The 23,403-nt window shown below is 44.0% G+C and overlaps 1 protein-coding gene across 2 annotated transcripts in view; it reads left to right on the top strand.

Moving 5' to 3' along the window:
• Positions 1–23,403, top strand: part of TIAM1 (TIAM Rac1 associated GEF 1) — a 588,418-nt gene that overhangs the window by 245,502 nt on the left and 319,513 nt on the right. Inside the window, exon 1 of one of the 2 annotated variants that reach the window (XM_082245499.1) lies at positions 12,584–12,675. The exons of the other annotated variant lie outside the window; for it this stretch is intronic. The gene's annotated coding sequence lies outside the window, so the exon portion shown is untranslated. Of the gene's footprint in view, positions 1–12,583; positions 12,676–23,403 lie in introns of those variants that run through there. 2 annotated transcript variants of the gene reach the window in all.

The raw sequence follows: 23,403 nt of genomic DNA, 5'->3' as shown, positions 1-23,403 counted from the left end.
TCTTGATCCTCTGCAGCTCAGCTCCACACCTGGTTCCTAAGGCTGACCACCTGAACCACCTTCCTCACACCTGCATGAGGAGAGACAGCTGTCCACCTCCTCCTGGGATTTTGCTCCTGCCAAAAGATGCCCTGTCACATGCTCCCTCCAGGTTTATAGCCAATCCCAGGATTCATTGCAACAATGCCCACCCACTGAGACAGCCACAAACCCTGGTGTCCTATTGGTTAGGTTTCCTCCACTGTCCAAACAGCTCCCTCGTTGGACACAGTGGGGACACTCCCCCACACCTGGAAACATGTCACAGGCAAAACTAACAGAACAAGCTCCCCTGATAAGCAGAATGGAGCTAATAGATGCTTTTACCTGGCATCTGTCTAGGAGGGTGCTACATCAGCATTATTAATGTTATCTTCAAACGCAAAACTACACAGAATTCCAAACAGTGACAAAAGAAAAAATAAAATATGTGAGTCCTTAGTGAAATAGCACCTAATAGAAATAAGGAGATCCACAAAAATCCTAACACGTGCCAAAATCTTCCCACTAATCAATAGAATAGAAAGGGACACAATTCACCTGGTGCTTATAAATCTGCTCACCTCCACATTTGACCTCCTATAGCGCTTTCTTCCCTTAAAGCAGTGGTCCTCAACCCTGGCCTACAGGGCCCACTAACAGGCCAGGTTTGCAAGATAACTGAAATACATCCCAGGTGATATCATTTGCTGCTCAGTGATTGCAGTACTAGTCTGCATGTCCCCAAGGTAATACCTAAAATCTGGCCTGTTAGTGGGCCCTGAGGACCGGAGCTGAGGACCACTGCCTTAAAGGGTAAGTCACGATGGTCTGCTCACCACTTTCTATTCTCCACTACTCCTTCTCCATGCACCATATCACGCAAATATGCATAAAACAGAAAAACTTCTATTGCTCATTGACATACTTTATAGAGATAGCAAGGGTATAAAAACACTCGCAAAGTAAAGTGGAATAACGCTCCAAAACTGCATAGTATATTACACAGTCCTGTGTAGTCCAAATCACCCCAGACTCCAATGTAATAAACTTGACGTCATTGGCAATAAGCACTACCCCCTGTACGCGTTACGTCCAATCAGGACTTCCTCAGTAGGCCCTCTTGGATTTTTTTAGTCCTAATATGATTTAAGCCTGATATAAAGCGTCAATTTATAAACTTGTAAACTTAAAAAAAAGACAGTGTAATGGAGAGGAAAAGGTGTTTGTAGTCTAAGGAGAGCAGCTCCCCCATTGATACAATGAGTGACTGTTGTCACCTTTGGACGGGAAGTGTTAATTGGTGGAAAAAAAATAAAAATAAAACTAATATGTCTAAGGACTGGTAACCTGCAAAGTTTTTTGTATTTATTTTTTGTTTTTGGATTTAGAGATGCTTTAATCAAAAGTGAGGCAGCCCATTTGGGTAAGTCCTCGTCGTTCCGTGATCTACATAACCTAATGTCATTTTTTCCCCACAATATTCTCTTATGTGAGGGATGAAGAGCCACTTGTTTGAATGACTTTAATTTTATTCAATTTTCTAAGCCGTGGCCCATGTCAAGAAATTGACGCTTGCAGCATTTGCCGCCTTTGAGCACATAACCAGTTAAATCTAATGAGAAGTGGAAAACCTGACTGGCAGTATCCTGAAATAGCCACAGCAGTGGCAACACAGAAAAAGAGCACATTTTGTTCTTTATTTATGTGTAGAGAAAAGCAGAACAATCTTTTAGTTGCTAGGTGACCATCGGATCGGATGTTCTTCTATAGAGGTGGGGAAGCTAGTTGGATAATGCCTCTCGGAGTATATCAACAGTTGTTAAAAGCCCGTGTTCGGCTATTGACCGGATGGCTGGACGTGTTCCAGCACACAATTAGGGCCGCCGAACCTGTATTTCACACCGCGCATAAGGTCGTGTTTCACTTTGATGCGGAGTAACGAGGGCGGCTGATCTATGACTGGTAGAAAATCACTTTGTGAAGGAGCCATTCATATTGTATTCAGCTTATTCTGCTGAGTAAAGTTACGTTGGGTTCAAATGAAGTACATCTATGGTAAGTTAGGTCAGCCTGATATTACTATATGTTGTATGAAATATCCCAACTGCTTATTGATTTGTGTTTTATATAGAGTGGGCCAAAAGTAGGTACAGTATACCCTACTCGGGGCCTTTCTTCTCAGAGACAGGTACTCCCAGCAATCAAATCCAGCCTGGTCTCCAACCCCACACCCACCCACCTTGGAGCACCATCCCTTGGCTCCAAGGGATTGGAGCACCCCTTTTAGAGAATACAGAACCAAGTATCCTTATGTGGGGCTAAGTAATTTGTATAGAATTTGTTAAAAAGAACAAAGACCGTAAAATGGATCCCCTGATGCCAGCAACAATAGATCTACCCAAGCAACAACAGACCCCACTAGCAACAATAGATCTCCCATCAGCCAGTGTCAATAGATAATCTGTAAATAAATACCCCCCGAAACAACAATAGATTCACCCCAGCAGCAACAGATGCTGTCAGCAACAAAAGATCTACCCAAGCAACAATGGATCTCCCAGCAGCCTGTATCAATAGATCTCCCAGCAACCATAGATCTCTTGGCGGCCAGTATCAGTAGATCTCTCAGCAGCCAGTATCAATAGATCTCCCAGCAACAATAGATCTCCCAGCATCCAGTATCAATAGATCTCCCAGAAACTATAGATCTCCAAGCAGCCAGCAACAATACATTTCCCAGCAGCCATAGATCTCCCAGCAGCCAGCAACAATAGATCTCCCAGCAACAATAGATCTCCCAGCAACAATAGATCTCCCAGCAGCCTGTATCACTGGATCTCCCAGCAACAATAGATCTCCCAGCAGCCAGTATCAATACATTTCCCAGCAGCCATAGATCTCCCAGCAGCCTGTATCAATAGATCTCCCAGCAACCATAGATCTCCCAGCAGCCTGTATCAATAGATCTCCCAGCAACAATAGATCTCCCAGCAGCCAGTATCAGAAGATCTCCCAGCAGCCAGTATCAATACATCTCCCAGCAACAATATATTTCCCAGCAGCCATAGATCTCCCAGCAGCTAGTATCAATAGATCTCCCAGCAACAATAGATCTCCCAGCAACCATAGATCTCCCAGCAGCCAGTATCAATAGATCTCCCAGCAACAATAGATCTCCCAGCAGCCAGTATCAATACATCTCCCAGCAACCATAGATCTCCCAGAAACCATAGATCTCCCAGCAGCCAGTATCAGTACATCTTTCAGAAACCATAGATCTCCCAGCAGCCAATATCAATACATCTTCTTCCAGCAACAATAGATCTCCCAGCAACAAGTATTAGATCTCCCAGCAACAAAAGATGTCCCAGCAGCCAGTATCGATAGATCTCCCAGTAACAATAGATAATCTGCAACTAAATACCCCCCCAACAACAATAGATCTACCCCAGCAACAGACCCCCACCAGCAACAATAGATCTCCTAGCAGTCAGTATCAATAGACCCTCCAGCAGCTAGGAACAATAGACCCCTCTCTCAACAGTAGGTCCATCTCCGTATCAATAGATCTCCCAGCAACAATAGATACCCTGCAACTAAATACCCCCAACAACAATAGATCCACCCCAGCAGCAACAGACCCTGTCATCAACAACAGATCTACCCCAGCAACAGTCCCCTTCAGCAGTAATAGATCTCCCTGCAGCTAGGATCAATAGACCCTCCAGCAGCTAGCAACAATAGACCGCTCTCTCTCGCTCTCTCAACAGTAAATCCCTCTCAGTAACAATTGACCCCCAGCAACATAAGAACCCCCCAGAAACCAGAGGCATACCTAGGGTCTCCAGCGCCCTTGGCGAGAAGCTGTATCGGTGTTCCTGTCCCCTTACTTTTCTGGGGACAACCCAAAATATGGAATTTTCTTTTACTTTTTAATGAAAACGGTAAACAGGACAAAGAGGGTAAATCTCTTAAAGTGATAATAAAGTCTTGGTTTTATTTTTAGTTAAAAATAATAAACCTGTGCTACTTACCTGCTCTGTGTAATGTTTTGGCCCAGAGCAGCCCAGATCCTCCTCTTCTTTGGTCCCTCTTCGGGGCTCCTGGCCCCTCCCTCTTTTTCAGTGCCCCCACAGCAAGCAGCTCATTGATCGTATTCAGCCGGGGGGGGGGTTTTTTCCGCCCGATGACTGCTGGCGGCTCTAGCAGCTAGCAATAATCATTGTATTCTGCTGGGTTTTTTTTATCTGATCACTGCTGGCGGCTATAGCAGCTAGCAGTAATCATTGTATTCTGCTGGGTTTTATTTCATCTGATCACTGCTGGCGGCTATAGCAGCTAGCAGTAATCATTGTATTCTGCTGGGTTTTATTTCATCTGATCACTGCTGGCGGCTATAGCAGCTAGCAGTAATCATTGTATTCTGCTGGGTTTTTTTTTATCTGATCACTGCTGGCGGCTATAGCAGCTAGCAGTAATCATTGTATTCTGCTGGGTTTTATTTCATCTGATCACTGCTGGCGGCTATAGCAGCTAGCAGTGATTGTTGTATTCTGTCGGGTTTTTTTTGCCTGGTCACTGCTGACGACTATAGCAACTAGCAGCGATCATTGTATTCTGTTTGAGTTTTTTTCGCCTGATCACTGCTGGCGGCTATAGCAGCTGGCAGTGATTATTGTATTCTGTCGGGGTTTTTTTCGCCCAATCACTGCTGGCGGCTATATCCGCTAGCAGTAATCATTGTATTCTGCTGGGTTTTTTTTATCTGATCACTGCTGGCGGCTATAGTAGCTAGCAGTGATCATTGTATTCTGTCTGTTTTTCTTCCGCCTGATCACTGCCGGCGGCTATAGCAGCTAGCAGTAATCATTGTATTTTGCTGTTTTTTTTTTTTTTATCTGATCACTGCTGGCGACTATATCAGCTAGCAGTGATCATTGTTTTTGCCGTTTTTTTTTTCCCGCCCAATCATTGCTGTCCACTACAGCAGCTAGCAGTGATCATTGTATTCTGTATTTTATTTTGTCTGATGGTGGAATCAAGCAATTTTCTTTTCTTCAAAGTGGTTGAAAGAAAATTGCATAATGTATGATCTGCGTTAGTTTTATTGTGAATGACATGATTACCTTGGAATTCAGTGCAGCCTAATATCTAAATAATGACATCTTCCATCTGAGTTTTCTCACCCGGGTATTTTATTTTACCAGAGACTCTAAGGTTGCACAGTAACAGACAGAGGGGATTACTGTGCGGCGAGTGTGCGTGTTGGTTGAGCGAAGTACATGGAGTGAATGGATGTGTTTGTGCATGAACCTGGTTACTTGATATCATGGGATGGGGAGCAGAGAATGTCTCCCGCTGGGACGTCTCACGCTGGATGTATTGTGTTGTTATGCAGATTGGCTGAGGTGAAATACTGTACACAGGCCTGTACTTGTCCCTCGGCGGATTGCTGGATGACACTGTATGGGCTGTGCATGGTTCTCTGGATAAAGAACATCGACTGCTTCCCACCCGGTTCAGCCAGACAGGGCGGTTTGTGATCCAATGTCTCTGCACACCGCCGGCCTGTCCTCCTCCTCCTGCCTTTCTCACAGGACGGTTTTATCTGTATGGGTGTAACCAGGCCACATGAAGGCCTCAACCCCTAAAATCTACTCTGCGCCCCCTTAGTAGAACATTATAATATGACCATTAAAGCTGAACTCTGGGGGGGTAAATGTAGGTTTAGTTCACAGGGGCATATTTAAAGAATAAGTAAACTTCCATCGATTAATTGTACCTATAGGTAGGCCTATAATGGAGCTTACCTATAGGTACTGTAAATATCAACTAAACGTGCCCCGCTCAGGAGATATTTACTGTATATGCAGCTGGTGACTTTATCGGCGCATGGCTCTGAAGGAACGGCCACCTGTGCCATTTCCTCAAAGCCCTGTGCCATGATTGGTGGCTCCTATGCGCATGCACAAGAGTGACTTCACGTGGCTCCGCCCAGTCCCACAACCTTAAGCTCCCTAAGGTACTCTTTCCCGAGGTAGCTGACTTGTAGTGCTGACTGTACGGCTGAGACACTTCAGAGCCCTTCCTGGCGCCCTCTTTATTTCCTATTCTTCAGGGCTTCCAACTTTGCACACCATTTACTGCAACATTCTGGATTAGCTGGCTCTCCCTTGACCTCTCTGGAGTGGTTCCCCTTTCCTAGGCAGACCCCTGGGCAGATTCTTGAGTACTCGCTATACTGTTTTTCCAGAAGAATTCTGCCCAGCAGCTCTACTTGGCCAGCACACACTGGATCCTCTGCAGCACAGCTCAACCCCTGGTCCCTAGGCCAACTGCCCGGACCACCTTCTTTACTTCAGCAGGAGGAGAGACAGCCGTCACCTTCTCCTGGGACTTTCCTCCCACCAAAGACACTCTGTCACATGCCCCCAAAGGATTTATTCCTAATCCCAGGATGCATTGCAGCAATGCCCTCCCACTGGGACAGTCATAAACCCTGGTGTGCTATTGGCTAGGTTTCCTCCACTGTCCAACAAGATCCCTTATTGGATACAGTGGGGAGACTCCCCAGACTCAACAGGTCACACCTGGAAGCATGTGACAGACTAACAGATCAGGCCCTCCTGATAAGCAGAACAGGGCCACAATATGTTTTACCTAGCACCTACCTGGGAGGGTGCTACATATGCAATGCATACTAAAATATTATGCCTTTACTTTGCAGACCATTAAAAAAAAAAAATCAGTTTACTTCTTCTTTAACCATACGCCTGTGCGAGGGCCATGTTTGCCCGTACAGGGATGCACATGCAGGAAATCCTATTCATGTCAATTGGGATGCAGCAGCTGCATGGACACAGCCACTGCTCCCAAATTGATAGACGTATGGCTGCAGACACAAGGCCCCAAATGCAGAGAGTGTGCATTCAGGCACTTGCACCCACATTGCTGTCAAATTGGGCGCAGTGGCTTTGCAGCTACTGTGTCCCAGTTGACATGAGTGGCACTGTCTGCACAGGGGATGCATGGAACCTGTGCATCCCAATACAGGAAAACATGGCCTTTGCATAGGCATACAATTAAATATCTTTGTGAACGAGGCCTTACCCTTACAGTGGGTCCCCCACCCAACTGTAAGGGTTTATTTATTACAGGTACTGTAGGTGTGACCAGGGGACTGGTGGCATGAAGAGGAAGAAGTACCCCTGTAGAAAATTTCCCCTACCTTCTGGTTCTATTGACAACTCAAGAATTTAGGTTTTTCCCATCACTTTGGGAACAATTAATGGTCCATTCACATCTCTCCAGTGCATTGCGATCAATGCGTGTTACATGCGCTAGTGCATTGTGGCGCCATTAATTTTGAGCAGGACCCCAATGCAGTAAGGTAATGCAGCTCCAGCACACATGCGTAGCCACACAGCGTACAGTAATGCACTTCCATGCTTTGAGGTGCGCTGTGTTGCCATAAAATGTTGCATGCCCTTTTTTGGGTGTTTTGGGGCATTGCCAGGCCATTCATTTGATCAGGATGTCTAGGTCTGGGCGTTGGATGGGCTCTGTTGCTCAACGCATGTGCAACACAATGATGACCTCAAATCTACTGTTTCCAATAGGCCCAGTTCACACCAGCATGATGGGTGAAAGTGGAGCACTCTGCAATGCATGACAGCTTGTCACTGTGCAACAATATATGAATAAAGGGCTAAAATATTCCACAACTATGAGTGCAACAGTGCTTCAAATGTCCATAAAAGTGCATAGATGTGCTTGAAAATAGAAGGTGCTGGAGTACTTGAAAACCATCAACCAGTGCGGGGTGCTTCACTCCCCTCCTGTGTCCCCACTCACTGGAAATATTGGACCCTCAGCTAGGGTCAATAAAGCTTAAGATCGAAATAGTGAGCGCCAATGGTCCTCCTTGTTGATGCCACACTCCATTGCCCACCAGCTATCATGCAATCTTTGAGACTCACACAAAATAAAGAGCTGGCACAGTGAAGTCCGTGAAACAATTTTTATTTGCGCACAGTGTAATACCGGAAATCCAATCCTTCTCCCCTCCTATAATAATAAGGGTAGTTTCATGGCTAGTAATGAGGATCACTCCATCAGGATGACCATGGGGGATAAATGGAAAACACCCAATTAGTGTAAAACTGTAAACACGTTTATTGAAACAAAATAATGCTAATAACTTATAGTGTAGCAGATAAAATCCAGCATGTAAACAAAGGTAAAAGTTCCCAGGAACTAATCCAAATTCCTTGTGACTTCGGCATGCATGGTGATGTCAGACCTGGACCCTGCCCTGCGTGCTTCGTCAGAATTGACGTCATCAGGGGCATGACTTGCCCTGATGATGTCAACTCTTGACGAAACGTGTAGAGGGGTTAAGAGGGGAGAAGGAATAGATTCATACATTTTCTGGTGGAAGTGCACCTGGGTGATCAATTTATCTGTCACGTTCCTTTACATTGGATGCACACCATGGAAGCTTCAGAATTATTGGATGTGCTCTATTGTTTTATCACCATGGATAACAATATGAAGGGTTTCATCATAGACTTTTCACATCCTATTTAATGTTCTTGTTTAGCGCAGCAATGTTTTTTGTTTTTAATTTGTTTTCTCACAGTCCATCCTAATATTGTGGTGTTCCTAGCAGCTTGTGTGTTTCTACCTGCGCAATCATTTTGTTTAATTAATTTAAAATGCACATTGATGCAACGCATTAAAAAAGGCATGTCAGCTCAAGTTTATGTAACTAAACACAACACACATGGAACAAATCCAGCATGTCTGTCCCAGCGACAATGTTTACCAGGACACAGAGTGGGTTAATCTTCCCAGTGGAGACAGAGCAGTAAGAGAGCTGAGAATTCCAACCTTCCAGTACTCTTTCTAGAAAGAAAGACCAAAATATATTCCTAGTTATCATACTGATCTGTTGGTTTATTATTTTAAACCTACAGCTGTAAAAATCAGTCTGTATATGCAGTAAAGCTTGTTTGTTATACTCACTATGAAACCTAATGGGTTGTTCCTCTGCGTTGTGTAAAAAACCTGTCTTCTCTGATCCTCCCCTTCTTGCACTGTCCCCAAACTATCTCCTGATAGAACAGAGGCTAGGGAACAAGCTGCACATGCTCAGTTTGGTGTGTTTTGCTAGAGAGTTTTTTTTTTTTTTTGGGAGGGTGCATGTGATTAGCACAGGGCCAATCAGCACTGTCAACACAGAGGGTCAGGGGTCCTGCAGCCTCATAGGACAATCAAGAGAATGAAAACTCCTCCTACAAGCTTTACCTGGACACTGATAGAAGTCACAAGACTGCTTTATACTGTTGATGAGAAAAGGTATTTAGCAGTTTATATTTACTAAAACTATTGCATGTCTATGTACTGTGGGAGACCAGATATAGTGAATGCAGGCTCCTGGGTTTAGTAACACTTTGTCATCCTGAACAACTATACAGAACAAGAGTTTTGATTCCCCTCTGAAGTTCCAATTTGACGAAGATGACCCGTCTCAGTCTGTCTTCTCTGTACCTTGCAGCCGGAGGGGCTCTTTCATCAACTGCTATTAGTGACTACAAAAGGCCTTGTCTGCCCCGTCAGAAACTAACAGGGGTGGGGGTTCAAATGGGGCAGCTTCTCTGCACCTATGACAATCCTAATGTATGTCAGTTGAAGGGATATGGGGGTACAAAGCTGCTATCTTGCCTAGGGCCCCATTCTGCCTTGAAGAGTAACTCCACTTTTGTTGAGAAGAGGAAAAAAACCTTCTCCTCTGGGTGATCTAAAAGCATTGCAGGGATTTTAACAAACTTTGTTGCAGATTCCTACCTTTTGTAATTCTGAAGAAATAATGGTTTGTTTGCCTGTGTCCATGTGCAAAATGAATGTGAATGGGAGTTGTTTTATAATGATCAATCAGCAGCCGCACCTGCAGGGCTCTAATGAAGAAAGCGTCAGAGTCTGCATCCCTTTTAGAAGTAATTTCCCTTAGGGAGTATCTCACAAAAAATTAAATTTATGTTGCAGAGATGCTCAAAATCTGATTTGTATCTTAGTGCAGACTTTGGGAAAATCAATGAGCCAATCACACAAGCAGGGAAGGACATATCTAGGAGGCGTTCTGTATACCATCTGTGTACAGAGAGCCTCCAGGTTACCATATTGCATTGCATTGTACAGAGCATTACAGCGGCTGCAGATTAAAAAGTAAAGGTCATTTTTAATAACATTCAATTACAATTCTGACTTAATTAGCAATTATGCAAGCTATATATATTTATTTTGATATTATTTTCCTCTATGAATGTGGACTTACCCTTTAAGTCTTTTCTTCTGTTCACCCATTACTTTCCAATTTAAATGCTGAATGTCCACAGTTTTCATTACAGCATCACAGATAAAATGTTATAATAATAGTATTAGAGCTTCCTGGTAGTAGTCACTATGCCCCTGTTGTGCATAACAATATCAGAATGCTCATTTGTAAGACATGCTAACTCATGTTTTACCAGCAGGGGCAGTGTTGCACTGATAAGCATCAGGTGAGCTGAGGACTAATGTGGCCAGCAGTGCCAAAATCTGTCTACACTGCCCAGCTTTTACATTGATAGCGCTAGGGTTCATTCACACAGGCAGTTGAGGGGTGGTAAGACCCTGCAGCTGAGCTGTGTTTTTCTTACCCCCTTTAGCTGCAGAGGCGGTGCTTGGTGTATACACATGACATGGCCTTGATGCTTTGCTTCGTGGCCTTGGCAGGAATTATACCCTTTGTGTGATTCGGAAACGCACTGCTCTGCAAATCACATGCGATGTCTGTGCGATGTGAATTCAGCCGTACAGATTATATGGCTGAATTTGCATCGCATTCTGACACAACACACACAAAACCCTTTTTTTGGTCGGCACCAGAATCGGATTGCATTGGTGTTCACACCTATGTGATCCGATTCGTGTCTGAATTGACAGTTCGCATTGCGATATGCAGACTGATCTGAGGGTGTCGTTAAATTTGTATTGACACCCCCAGCGATTCGAATATGGCAGTGTGAACTGCCTGCGAGTTGAGTGCGATGCAGGACCCTGCAGTGGATTCGCAGGGTTCCCGCATTGCATGTATGTGAACTGCCACTTAGTTCTTCCCGGTTTGTGGAACTGGAGGCATGGCAGAGGAGGTGCATCCTTTGCCTGTATACTTTAAGGCCCCGTTTCCAGTAGTGCGACTTGTTGTGCGTCTTGACACATGTCAAGTCGCATGACAAGTCAAAACCTATTTCAATTAGGACCGTTCTAACTGCTGTGACTCAAGAAGCAGCGACTTGAGAAAAGGTTTTTGCACTACTTCTGGACGACTTCAGTGCGACTTGTCCCTCATAGAAGGTAGTCGCACTAAATTCCCCAGTATTCGCAAACAAGTCGCGCTTGAAACCGCGTGACTTTGTAGGCGCATTAGTGGAAACGTAGCCTAATGCCTCGTACACTCAACGATTATCGGCCGACCGATCGTCCGACTTTTGTCCAGAGTTGCGTTTTGTTGGTTGGAATGTGCCTAGACTGCACACGAATTTTCTCGGCCAACAAAAATCTACTTCAGAAGTGATGTCATGTGATGGTTTACTTTCCGTGTGTTTTTTCTTCTCAGCATGCCCAGTCTTGCTCATCTGATTTTTGTCTGCTGGAATCTGTACTGACTGACGGAAAATCGGCCGTTGTGTTGATGGCCAACAAAAATTTTATAGCCTGCACACCAGATTTTGTTCAGACGAAAAGTCTGAGTCGGTTGTCGAAAGCATCATACTAACAAGCCGAAAATCGGCCGATCGGACGTTGGCCGAAAATTCCCGGCCAATAATTGACGTGTGTGTAAGAGGCATTGGTTCTTCCCGGTTTGTGGAACTGGAGGCATGGCAGAGGACGTGCATCCTTTGCCTGTATACTTTAAAAGGTGTTTGTCCTCCCAGAGAGGTGGGAGGTATGTTGGTGCCTCTTCTTCTGTTTTCACTGCCAGATTAACTTTAAATATTTAATCCGAGACAATCCTATTTAAACAAAGAGATTCCTAACAATAGATTCTTTGCTATGCACAGGGAAACTGAAAATGAGACACTTTCATATTATTCTGGTGGGGAAAAAAAAAGAAAAGTGAAAAACACACTAGAAAATTGTTCGGCTTTAATCTTAATATAGTAAATTGAGAATTTCAAAACTCTTTTTCGAAGATTAGAGACGCTTAGAATTTTAGATCATTTCGTGGGGTTTTCCCATCCCCAGAGCTGCTACCTGGGCTTCTTTAGGTTGCAAATTGGAGGCCCCCAGTTGTGATTTCCCCTCCAGGCAATCAGGCAGAGCAGCAGGAGAGCCGCACACATGGGACAATCTCCCACAAGCTGGAGATGCCTGGTGGGAATAAATACCAAAAGGCAAGTTAGTTAAACAGATAAAAAGGAAGGAAGGAGGCAGAGAAGAATGAAAGGCTCCCAGGACACGCCCACATTGCCTGTCTCATCTTCATATGAAACTTAGTGATCCCCTCCCAGTGCTGCCAGCCAGCACAAGCACTGAGTTGTGAAAGCTTTCATTTCTGTGCAGCATGTGGACGGGGACAGCCAGGGATCCATGCACACAGCCAAACAATGGGTGAGCTTGACTTTTTTTTGTTTTACTTTTTGCTCTGATAGTTGTTTTACTGCTGGTTCTTAATCATCTCTTGTTGCTCTTTTTTTATCATTTATAATACAGAGTTGATTTTTGTTTTGGGATTGTTTTTAGGGTTTTGAATTGCAGAAGTCTTTTTTGTTGTTTGACATGTGTAGATGGTGTCGGTATGTTGAGTGTTCGTTTTACTAACATTTTGACAATAACTTTTGTGCAGATTAGTTTTTCTGTAAAGATTAATTTATAGTTTTGCTCTGCTTTCAAAGAATGAGCTGATTTATTGTCCCTGGAAATGTCCCTAGCTATGAAAGTTGATCACCATCACATTACTATTATAAGATGTGTATGTCCTGGGAAGGATTCGATTGGATTTGTTTGTTATCTGAAAGTTGATCAACATTGCAAGGACATTGCTTGTTTGTTTTTATTAACTAATATTGTGATACCTATTGTACAGTGTTTGTATTTTATTTTATTTTTTTATTTTATTTTATTTATTTTTTTTAGTTTTTCTTTAAAAAAATAAATTAAATAAATAAAAAAAATATACGAATTATATATATATATATTTTTTTTATATATATTATAATATAATTTTTTTATTATATATTATTTATATATATATATATATATATATATATATATATATATATATATATATATATATATATACATATATTTTTTTAATTCTTTACAAAGTTTATTGGTTTGCTCTGATTGCAAAGGATAGGCTTATTTTCAGTTATTTGTCCCTGGAAATATCTTTGAGTGTTGATCAGCCTCACAATAAATTTACTTTTTTGTTTCTATGAACTAAAATTATGATACCTTTTTTATACAATGTTTCTCCTTCCCCTTCTTTTTTTAAACTCCGATTATGACAATGCCCTTACAATACAATTTGTCTAATTTTGAAATTCTCTGATTTCAAGGATTGGTTAATTGACTTTGAATGTTGATCACCATCGCAATAAAATCTCTTTTTGTTTCCCTATTTAATAAGGTATATTGAACATTTTTAGGATGTATATGTCCTAGATTGCTGCTGTCCTGGGAGGGATTACATTGGATTTGTTCGTTCTCTGTACACAAAACCTTTTTTTGAAGATTGATATCCAATGCTAGGAAGTATTTAAGGACCCCATATAATCCGCTTTAGTCGTTCTATGATGAGGTTGTTGTTGTGCCACAGTTTTTTTTTTTTTTTTTAACCAAGGTTGATGTCAAAGGGGCGACTTTGCCACGGGCAACACGGTTTGTTGAAATCGCCAGCGGCAGGATCACTAAGGCCTTATTCACACTTGCGGAAATGCAGCAATTCCATATTGTGTAGCAATCACTGCAAAGCATGCAATGCGCAATTGGGTGCCATTCAATCTAAATAGAGCTGCATATGCAGGGCAATTTGCTGCGATTTTTTTTTTTTTTTTTTTTTTTTTTTGTGCTGCAGTTGTGGCAAAATGTGCCTTTAAAAATCCAATGAAGCTCGTCGCCCAAGCGCGGGAGCTTTTTCTTTATTTTTTTTTTTGCGACCAATGCACATAGGGCAGCCCATGGAAGTGAATAGGCTGCCTTGTGTGTAACATGTGAAATTGCAGGCAGGAACACGAGTTCCCTCTATATAAAGTGTGAATGGGGCCTAAGTGACCCGACTGTCTTAATGGAATCGCTCTCTCTGCAGTTGAAGCAGCAAGATGTCGCTCCCATCACTACTTGTAAAGATTCAGCATTGTTTTGGCCAGTGACAGCGCGACATCTCGCTGCATCTGGCTACAGACGGTGCGATAAGACGCCACAGTTGAGCCACACTTTTACTGCCCCCTTAACTGCTTCCTGTTTAGGCTATGTGCGGCTGCGCTTCATAGCATGGGATCCGGTGCGCCCCTGTTCAGGTCAGGTGCGATTCAGGTCTGATTTTTTTTTTTTTGCCTGAACCGGGCCCAAAGACGCACAGGACCCTTCTGGAATCCAGACCGTGGCCACCCGGGAGCTGTGTGAACCGACTTTTGAGAGCCAGTCACACTCGCCTGTCCTATGAATTGGATGCATCCAATTTGCATATATGTGAACCCAGCCTTGGCTGCAGCGGCTGAGGGTGTACACATGCCGCTGTTGCAATGCTTTTCTTTATGGCCACAGCTTGAATGATACCCCCTGGTGCATTCATGTGAATGGGGCTGCTCTGCAAACACACGGTACTAGTGCAGGGTCCAAGAGGTTAAAGCGCCTCTGAAAAGCGATCAGAGAGCCAATTACTTTTCAGAGGAGCTGCAGTGTCTGCTTAGAGAGCCTGCCATGGGTGATTTGTGTCTGCCGGCAGAATCGCCCATCTGACAACCTAAAGTTAAGTGGCCCAACTGTTTCTGGAATAAAGATTTAGCCATTCATTGCACTGTTGTGTTGTCTGTGTAAATATTGGGTTGCATTGTTGGAAAGTTCATTCACACTATCAGTTCTATTGTTAATAAATACTTCCCAATGATGGATATTTATAGGGGAAGATGTAGGCGATGTGAAAACAGACCTTGCAGGTTTTCATGTAGTTGATGGAATGGAATGTGCAGATACTTGTAAAGAGGAACCAATCAGATCTTTGCCCAGTATTAAATCTGAAGTTGCACGCGTTGGATAGGGAAGTTGTGGCTTTGTTTGACCAGCGATTGTTCCATGACCTGCAGATATTCGGTTATAGCTGACTTTGTGCTCAGGGCCCATTCGCACCCACCGAATTGTGGTGACATGCTGGACTCGCATTGCTCTGCGTTGTTTTAGGGCAGTGATGGTGAACCTTGGCACCCCAGATGTTTTGGAACTACATTTCCCATAATGCTCATCTACCCTGCAGAGTGCATGAGCATCATGGGAAATGTAGTTCCAAAACATCTGGGGTGCCAAGGTTTGCCAACACTGTTTTAGGGCAACCTGTTGATCAGCACTAAACTTAGTGCCCTATTTATTTACTACACAGATGTGAACTGTGTGCTGCGTTCTGGCCTGGCACAATGCAGGTGGCATGTTCTGTGCTGCATAGGTGGGATGGAGTGCCATCAAAAAATGACTTTGTAAGGACTGCCAAAATGTATTGTTTTAATGATTTTTGATTATTTGGTTGCTCGTTTACACTTTTTTTTCACCTAAAGTTTTGTACCCCCCTTTAGCGGCCGAGGCAGCAGCTGGGGGTGGACATGTGTTGCGATGCTTCAAAGCCAAAGACAGACATTATACCCCCTGCGTGCCAACCACAAGCCATTCAACTGTATGGGGCTGCTCTGCAACCACAGGCAATGCTTCTTGTTGTGGCACACTAGGGCAGGTATCAAGGGGTTAAAGCAGACAATGAGGTGGTAATACCACGCCTCCTCCCCACCTGTCAAATGCTCACTGAAGAGCGATCAGAGCACAGATTGCTGTGCAGAGAGCTCTGCACTTGTGAAGAAGTCACAAGAGACAGAGTTTGGGAAATGTGGCGGTATCACTATGTTCAGCTGGCAAATGAAGACTTGTGTTCTGTGCTAGTCTGGAAGGAGAAAGAATGGCAATATGTGATTATTATTATTATACTGGATTTATATCGTGCCAATAATTTGCACAGCACTTTACACCATGAGCCAATCAAGGAGCCCATTTTATGTTTCTGCATTGTGGTAATGCAGGTTACCTGTGTTGTGGTGTCATTTCAAATGGCAACCCAATCAGCAATAGACATGTATGGCATCACACGCCAACATACCATAGTACGCTATATTTAGGCATCTGCATGCGAGAAATGTGTTGGCGGTCTCCATAAATCTCCGTATTGCATCTGAGCGAGGTTTGGAAATTGCTGGTGTGTGGTCATCTGATTTTCTTGTATACGTCTTGTCGGCAAACAAGCTGGATGGGCACCTGGCCAAAGGTGGCCATAAATCAGAGGTGTCAAAACTCCATTTCATCGTGTACCGCATCAGCTTTATGGTTGCCCTCAAAGGGCCAGACTATATAAATTTATCCTTTTTTTTTTTCTCGGAGAATAGGTGCAGGAACTTAACCACACCCCCCCTCCCCGCCGAAGCACATGGAAAGGTGGGAGTGGTCAGATTGCATTAACGGTGGGAGGATCTTTAAAGGCGCAGTAAATGGGTATGAGCGATGTGCAGGTGTCAAGGGTGCCCTTTGCACAGAGTGCAGAGTTCAGGGGTGCGCTACATCTGAGTGCAGAGTTCAGGGGTGCGCTACATCTGAGTGCAGAGTTCAGGGGTGCGCTACATCTGAGTGCAGAGTTCAGGGGTGCGCTACATCTGAGTGCAGCAAAGTTCAGGGGTGCGCTACGTACAGAGTGCAGCAGAGTTCAGGGGTGCGCTACGTACAGAGTGCAGCAGAGTTCAGGGGTGCGCTACGTACAGAGTGCAGCAGAGTTCAGGGGTGCGCTATGTACAGAGTGCAGGGTTGCAGCTTACCACATGATGCCCCATCCCTCACTGCATCTACCTTGTCCCTGCTGTTATTGCAGGGCAGGCAGGGATCTGTGAGAGCTGCCGAGAGAAAAGCTAGGGATCAAAAATAGAACCACCATCTATCTGGATTTGGCTGACAGAATCGGATAGCGGCGGATGTCAGTGGACACGTCACTGCTGACATCTGCCGCTCCATAGGAGTGAATGGAAGGTCCGATCAGGTCCGTCTGAAAAACTGACAGGCGGACCTGATCGGACAGCCCGTGTGAAAGATGCCTAAAGGCCGTATACACCATAAGAAAATCTGAAGGGAGATTTTGTCCGACGACTGATCTGCCGATTTTCGGATTGTTGGTATGGTGCTTTCGACAGCCGACTCCGACTTTTCGGCTGACAAAATCCTGATGTGCAGGCTATATAATTTTTGTCGTCCGTCAAAACAACGTCTGATTTTCGTCTCATTAGTACAGATTTCGACTGAAAAAAAGAGCAAGACTAGGCATGCTCAGAGACGAAAGAACACATACAAAGCAATCCAACACATGACATCACTTCTGAAGTAGAATTCTGTCGTACGGGAAAATTCGTATGAAAATAACCTCTTCACTTTCCACATCAGACTAGCATGCCACAAAAAACGGACGACAGATCGTTCGATAATCTGATCGTGTGTACGGGGCTTAGGAGTGGGGCAGTCATAAGCCATCCTGGTGTCAAACTGCTTTCTTCATTGCACTAGAATTTGTGATCTGTCCGATTTTTGGGACTTTGATTATTTTCAATGGGCTGGCTTAACACTCCGCACATTAACATACAGCAGAAATGTAAATGAGCCTTCATTTTTCAGAACTTTGGGAAACCAGTTTGTCATCTTCTATTGAATTCTATGACATGGCACAGTTCTCTGGATGGATCACCAAGTCACCGGGCAGAGTTTGAGTTGATCACAACGTCTGCTAAACATTTTCTCTGTAGTTTTGCTATGTATGCAGCTTTCACAGATGCTGAATATTGCGCCCGTCCTCCTCTGCAATGGATGTTTGCAGTTTTTGCCTTCTTCTGTCACTGACAGGCTTGTCCTGTTCTGGTGTCTGTGAGTGGCTGGAGGTGACCCCTTCAGGGGTCTCTGTACATACTCTTCCTCTTGTCCTTTGTCTTTGTTTGGAATGTACCTTCCCATCCCCCTCTTTGCTCTGTCCATGGTTTCTGCTCAGCTTTCACACTACAGTGCTAGCACACGACGTATTGTGTCAGCCATTGAATGCTGGGGAGCAACTACTTTTTTTATTAGGTAACTGAAAGTCTTTAATATTCGGTGGCCCATCATCCTGTCTGTTTGGGTATTGGTTTACCGTATTCATTTACAGAGTGCCGATACTTGCTGGTGGAGCAATGCAAGGCCCCTTAACACGGGCGTTCAGCAGGGACATCCGCTGATGGATGAAAAATGGACACCAATGTATTTCTATGGGCAAGCGAATGTCAGCGGAAGATCATTCGCCGACATCTGCCTCTGTTCACATCTGTTTTTTTGAAACGGAAGAAAGCCCTATTTTTTTTTTTTTCTCTTCCATTTTAAAAAAACAGAATGGATGTAAACTGGCAAATGGTCCATTTTTGCATTGGTAGTGGATGTAAAAAAAAAAAAAAAAAAAAAGATGAAAATTTTGATGTAAACTGAAAAAAAAAAAAAAAACGCTGCACTGATGAAACAAACGGAATGCCCATGTAAAAGGAGCCTAACACATTTACATCAGGCCTTTCCATAGGAGCTCACAGTCTAATGACCCCACCACATGTGTTACTGAACAGTGTGTTTTGGTGGAAAGCAGTTGACTTGCTGCTTTGTTTTTTGGTTATGGGAGGAACATACAAATATGGGGAAGGCATTTTGGGTTCGTTCACACTAGCTTGGTTTCTGTCATTGAAATGAACATGGCCTGGTGGCTGCAGCTAGCGGCTGACAGGTGGCTGAGACAGCTGTGGGAATCAGCAGCAACATTTCTGCTGCTGACATTCGCATCGGCACAAGCTGGCAGTGCGAATGGAGCCTAATTTCCCCCTCGCCTTTGGGAAATGTTTCTTTTGGAAGTCTCCCTGAAAATGACCCAGACACCAATTAGAAGCCTGATTGTTTCATCCCTAAAGTCCCGTACACACGATCAGATTATCGAACGATCTGTCGTCCGTTTTTTGTGGCATGCTAGTCTGATGTGGAAAGTGAAGAGGTTATTTTCATACAAATTTTCCCGTACGACAGAATTCTACTTCAGAAGTGATGTCATGTGTTGGATTGCTTTGTATGTGTTCTTTCATCTCTGAGCATGCCTAGTCTTGCTCTTAAGATTTTTTTTCCGTAAAAATCTGTACTAATGAGACGAAAATCGGACGTTGTTTTGACGGACGACAAAAATTGTCAGCCGAAAAGTTGGAGTCGGCTGTCGAAAGCACCATACTATGGCAGATCGGTCGTTGAACGAAATTTCCCTACAGATTTTCTTATCGTGTGTACGGGCCTTAAGGCTTAGACCACACTGTGAGATCCCAAGTCGCGTGACATGTGAAATGCTATTTTAGTCAATAAGATCTGTCTTGGCACTACTGAAGTCGCTCCAACTTTAGAAAAAGTTAATGTACTACTTCAAGGCGACTTCTATCCAACTTGTGCCCATAGACTTTAATGGAGTCGGATCCTCATTTTATTTGATGTGATTTGGATCCGACATTACAGGAAGATTACCCAGGCATTCCCTGAAGTTGCTTCAAAGTTGCTCCCAAGTCACCTGGCAAAATCATGCAACTTATAAGCCGCAGCATTGTGAACCGAGCCTTACCGTTTCAAAGAAACGGGAGGGAGGGGAAGAGAAAATGTCCAGATAATCCAGGGGTAGCTGTAGAAGTTATCCATACATGGCTTTTTGGATTTCCCCATCCAGGCTAAAAAGTAGAGATGGAGCAATCTCCACTGCTGGCTATTTTATACCCATACAGTGATTACATCTAATAGGATGCAGTCCTTCTTTGGCCCATCCTTTCCCAACCAGGGTACGGGTGGAAATTTCCTCTGGAGATTCCTTGAGAAGAGTATTTGGCAGGTTAATCTCTTGGTTCTTTCCATTGCATCTGACGTTTTAGTATAGGTTTCTAGAAGGAGATGCGAAGAACCCACCCGGACTTTTTCTCCTGATATTGATAAACAAGCTGTCATTGTTTGTTCGCTGTTCTTGGAATGCCGTGGTGTGTTAAAACCTCGTCACACGCACACAATTGTAGCAATTTGAATGAGCGATTGAGGAAAACATTCTATGAAATAGTCACGACTTGAAAAATATACTCATTGATGTCACACAATGTAGATTGTACGCCATTGCTGAGATTACAGTGCTTATGAAATCTGACAGTTCAGGAGAGCTCATAGCTGATCATCTATGGCTGAGGAAGATCACCAGATCCCAAAGGTTGTCAGCTGGCCTTGTGTTCTCCTTCAGTTGGCAGTTGAGCTGACTCTCAGATCTGTTAGATGGTTCATAAATAATGTTTGATGGTTCATAAATAATGGATTGGGCTCTTGCAAAGATCTTTTTCAACTGATTTGCACATTTTAATCTTCGGTGAATGTTTTGTGACCTTCTAAATACAAAGCAAGGAGCAGCAGATATCCAGGTCTGATGTGCAGAATTTTCCTAAGACTTCAGTGGTAGAATTTCTATTAGTCCACCCTCTTTCACACGTGTCTTCTTCTTTGTAACCTCCATCATGGAGGGAAGCTATGGGTCCTGGCAGTGTACCAGTCCAGCTAAGCACTGGCTGATCACTCACTGTCCATCGGTATTTGTAAGAAGTCTCCTGCTTTTTTGCCAGTATTTACACTGTAGCTGTAGCGCTAATTCTGTGTATATTGAGGAGGGGGGGTAGGCACTGTAACCTAGTTCTTGGATAAGGTTTTAGTGTATTTTGGAAGTTTAATGTGTGATCTGAGACTGGGTTCACACTTGTGCGCTAACGGATGTCGCATGTGATTCGCACTGCATTGCTGTGCAGATCACATGCAATGTCTGTGTGATGCAGTTTCAGCCATACAAACCTAAAAGTCATGCAATTTTGACTAGACTTGAAGCAATGCCTGTGTAAACTTGCGGTGTATGGACCTTACGCATCAACAGGTACTACTTTGAAGTCAACAGGTACTACTTTGAAGTTGTTGCGACTTGAAGTCGCACAGATATGATCGGTAATCATTGGAAATCGTTGAGTACGACTTGTCATGAGACTTTGCAGTCCCAAGTCGCACAAGTGTGAAAGGGGCCTAATCATCTAGTCCAGGGATTCCCAAACTATTGCCCTCCAGTTGTTCAGGAACTACAATTCCCATCATGCCTAGTCATGTATGTGACTGTCGGAGTTTTACAATGCCTCATGGGATGTGTAGTTCTGCAACAACTGGAGGGCCGTAGTTTTGGAATCCCTGATCTAGTCTGTATGAACACAGCAGGAGCCTATTTTCCCTCATAAGAATGAGGCCTTCGTTTTAACTTGCAGTATACTGTCTAATTGTACAATCTCCTTTCGATCCGATCCACCATCAACCATGGATTATAAGGGCCTGCCTAATTCGATAATGATTAAAACGATTGTTTAGGTCTGCCTTCATTTTAGGTTTTTGCAAAAGGAGATTGTATTCAGACATCCCAACCTGGAAAAACTCATTTCAGGGAGGTGGCACCCCCCCCCCCCAACCAATTTAACACAACTAGAGGATAATGAAATGGAATCAGTATACAGAGGTTTACTTCTTCTGAGAGATATTAAAGGAAGACTCTAACCACCATGACCACTTCAGTGATTTGAAGTGGTCATGGTGGTAGGAGTCAGAAACACTGCACATGCTGGGATATTTAGTTATGTGCTGGGGGTTAGTTGCACCCCCTAGCACATATGACTTGGGCAGCCAGAAAATGTCATGTCCTTCATACATGTATGAACAAGGACATGACCTATTATGACAAAACACAACTAGTTATTAAAAAACATATTGCAACAATTTACACACGCTAATGCACTTACCTTTTCTACTTATTTTGCAGACTGCTGGTGGGTGGGCAGGGCAGCCATCAGGGGGGGACAGCCCATACACATGTAGGGGGCCCAGGCATTCCAAGGGGCCCGGCTGCCCAGACCCCAACCAATGAGACAGAGTTGTTGCTGCTGTAGTAACTAGCAATAGCTAAAACAGGGTGGCTGCAGAGTAAGCCGATGCAGCTAAAGGGATGTCTCTTTGCTGGATTGCGCTGTCTCTTTGCTGAATTGGGATGTCTCTTTGCTGAATATATGAGGCCGTTTCTTTGCTGGATTGGGGGGGTCTCTTTTCTGAATATATGGGGATGTCTTTTGCTGGCTTGGATTCATTTTTAAATGTCTTAAGTTGTAAGAGTGTTAAAATAGAAGTGGGTGCACTGAAGGACTTGTGGGATGGCCAGTGGGTGGATTCGGTGGGATGGCCAGAGGGCGGGCCCTGTGAAATGTTGGTGGTCAGGCCCAGAGGGGCCCAGGCCTAGAGCTGTGTAAGGGGCCCCAAAATTTCTGATGGCGGCCCTGTGGGCGGGTAATGCTGGTCATGACATTGGGTACTGCTGGAGGAAGCAGCAACTGTAGTAGAGAGCAGAGCCACTGCTTCCTGTATGGCTCCTGTCACAGGCGGAGGAGTGCATTAATATCGCTCCGCCTGTGACAGAGCCAGAACTATACAAGAAGCAGCGGATCCGTCACTGACTGCAGACATCCTAAGTCTCCCGCAGGAGCCGGGAGATCACACGGCACTTGTGGGTGTCCGAGCTGCTGGCCAAAGGCGGGAGACTTGGGATGTCTGGTATGGTCACCCTTAAGCTTGCTACAATGGATCAAAATTTGGCGGCTTCAGTGGGGACCGGTCAAATTTTGAACCATTTATGGCCATTCCAACTCAAGAGAATTTATCTAATGAATAATTTCTCCCGAATGGGACTGTTGGAAAACTTTCACTCGATCAGCACCTGCAACGTTGATTAGTGTATTCTGACAGTGGAGTCCCCACTGTCAGAATACAATAGCACAGTGTGGAAGATTCCTCCATCCACCTCAAATGTGTGGATGAGGGAATCTGTTTTTTTTTTTTTTTTTTCCTTCTCCTTAGCCTTGTGGCTGAGAAGAGAGAGAGGAAAAAAAAAAAAAAAAGCGAACGATCCATGTATGTCCACCTTTGCCGACCATAAGACGGTTTGATTTGAACCAATGATGAGCA

Source organism: Pelophylax lessonae (assembly GCF_965119305.1).
Source record: "Pelophylax lessonae genome assembly, chromosome: 2".
In the NCBI taxonomy this organism is placed as follows: domain Eukaryota; kingdom Metazoa; phylum Chordata; class Amphibia; order Anura; family Ranidae; genus Pelophylax; species Pelophylax lessonae.
This window is presented reverse-complemented; position numbering and strand designations above follow the sequence as displayed.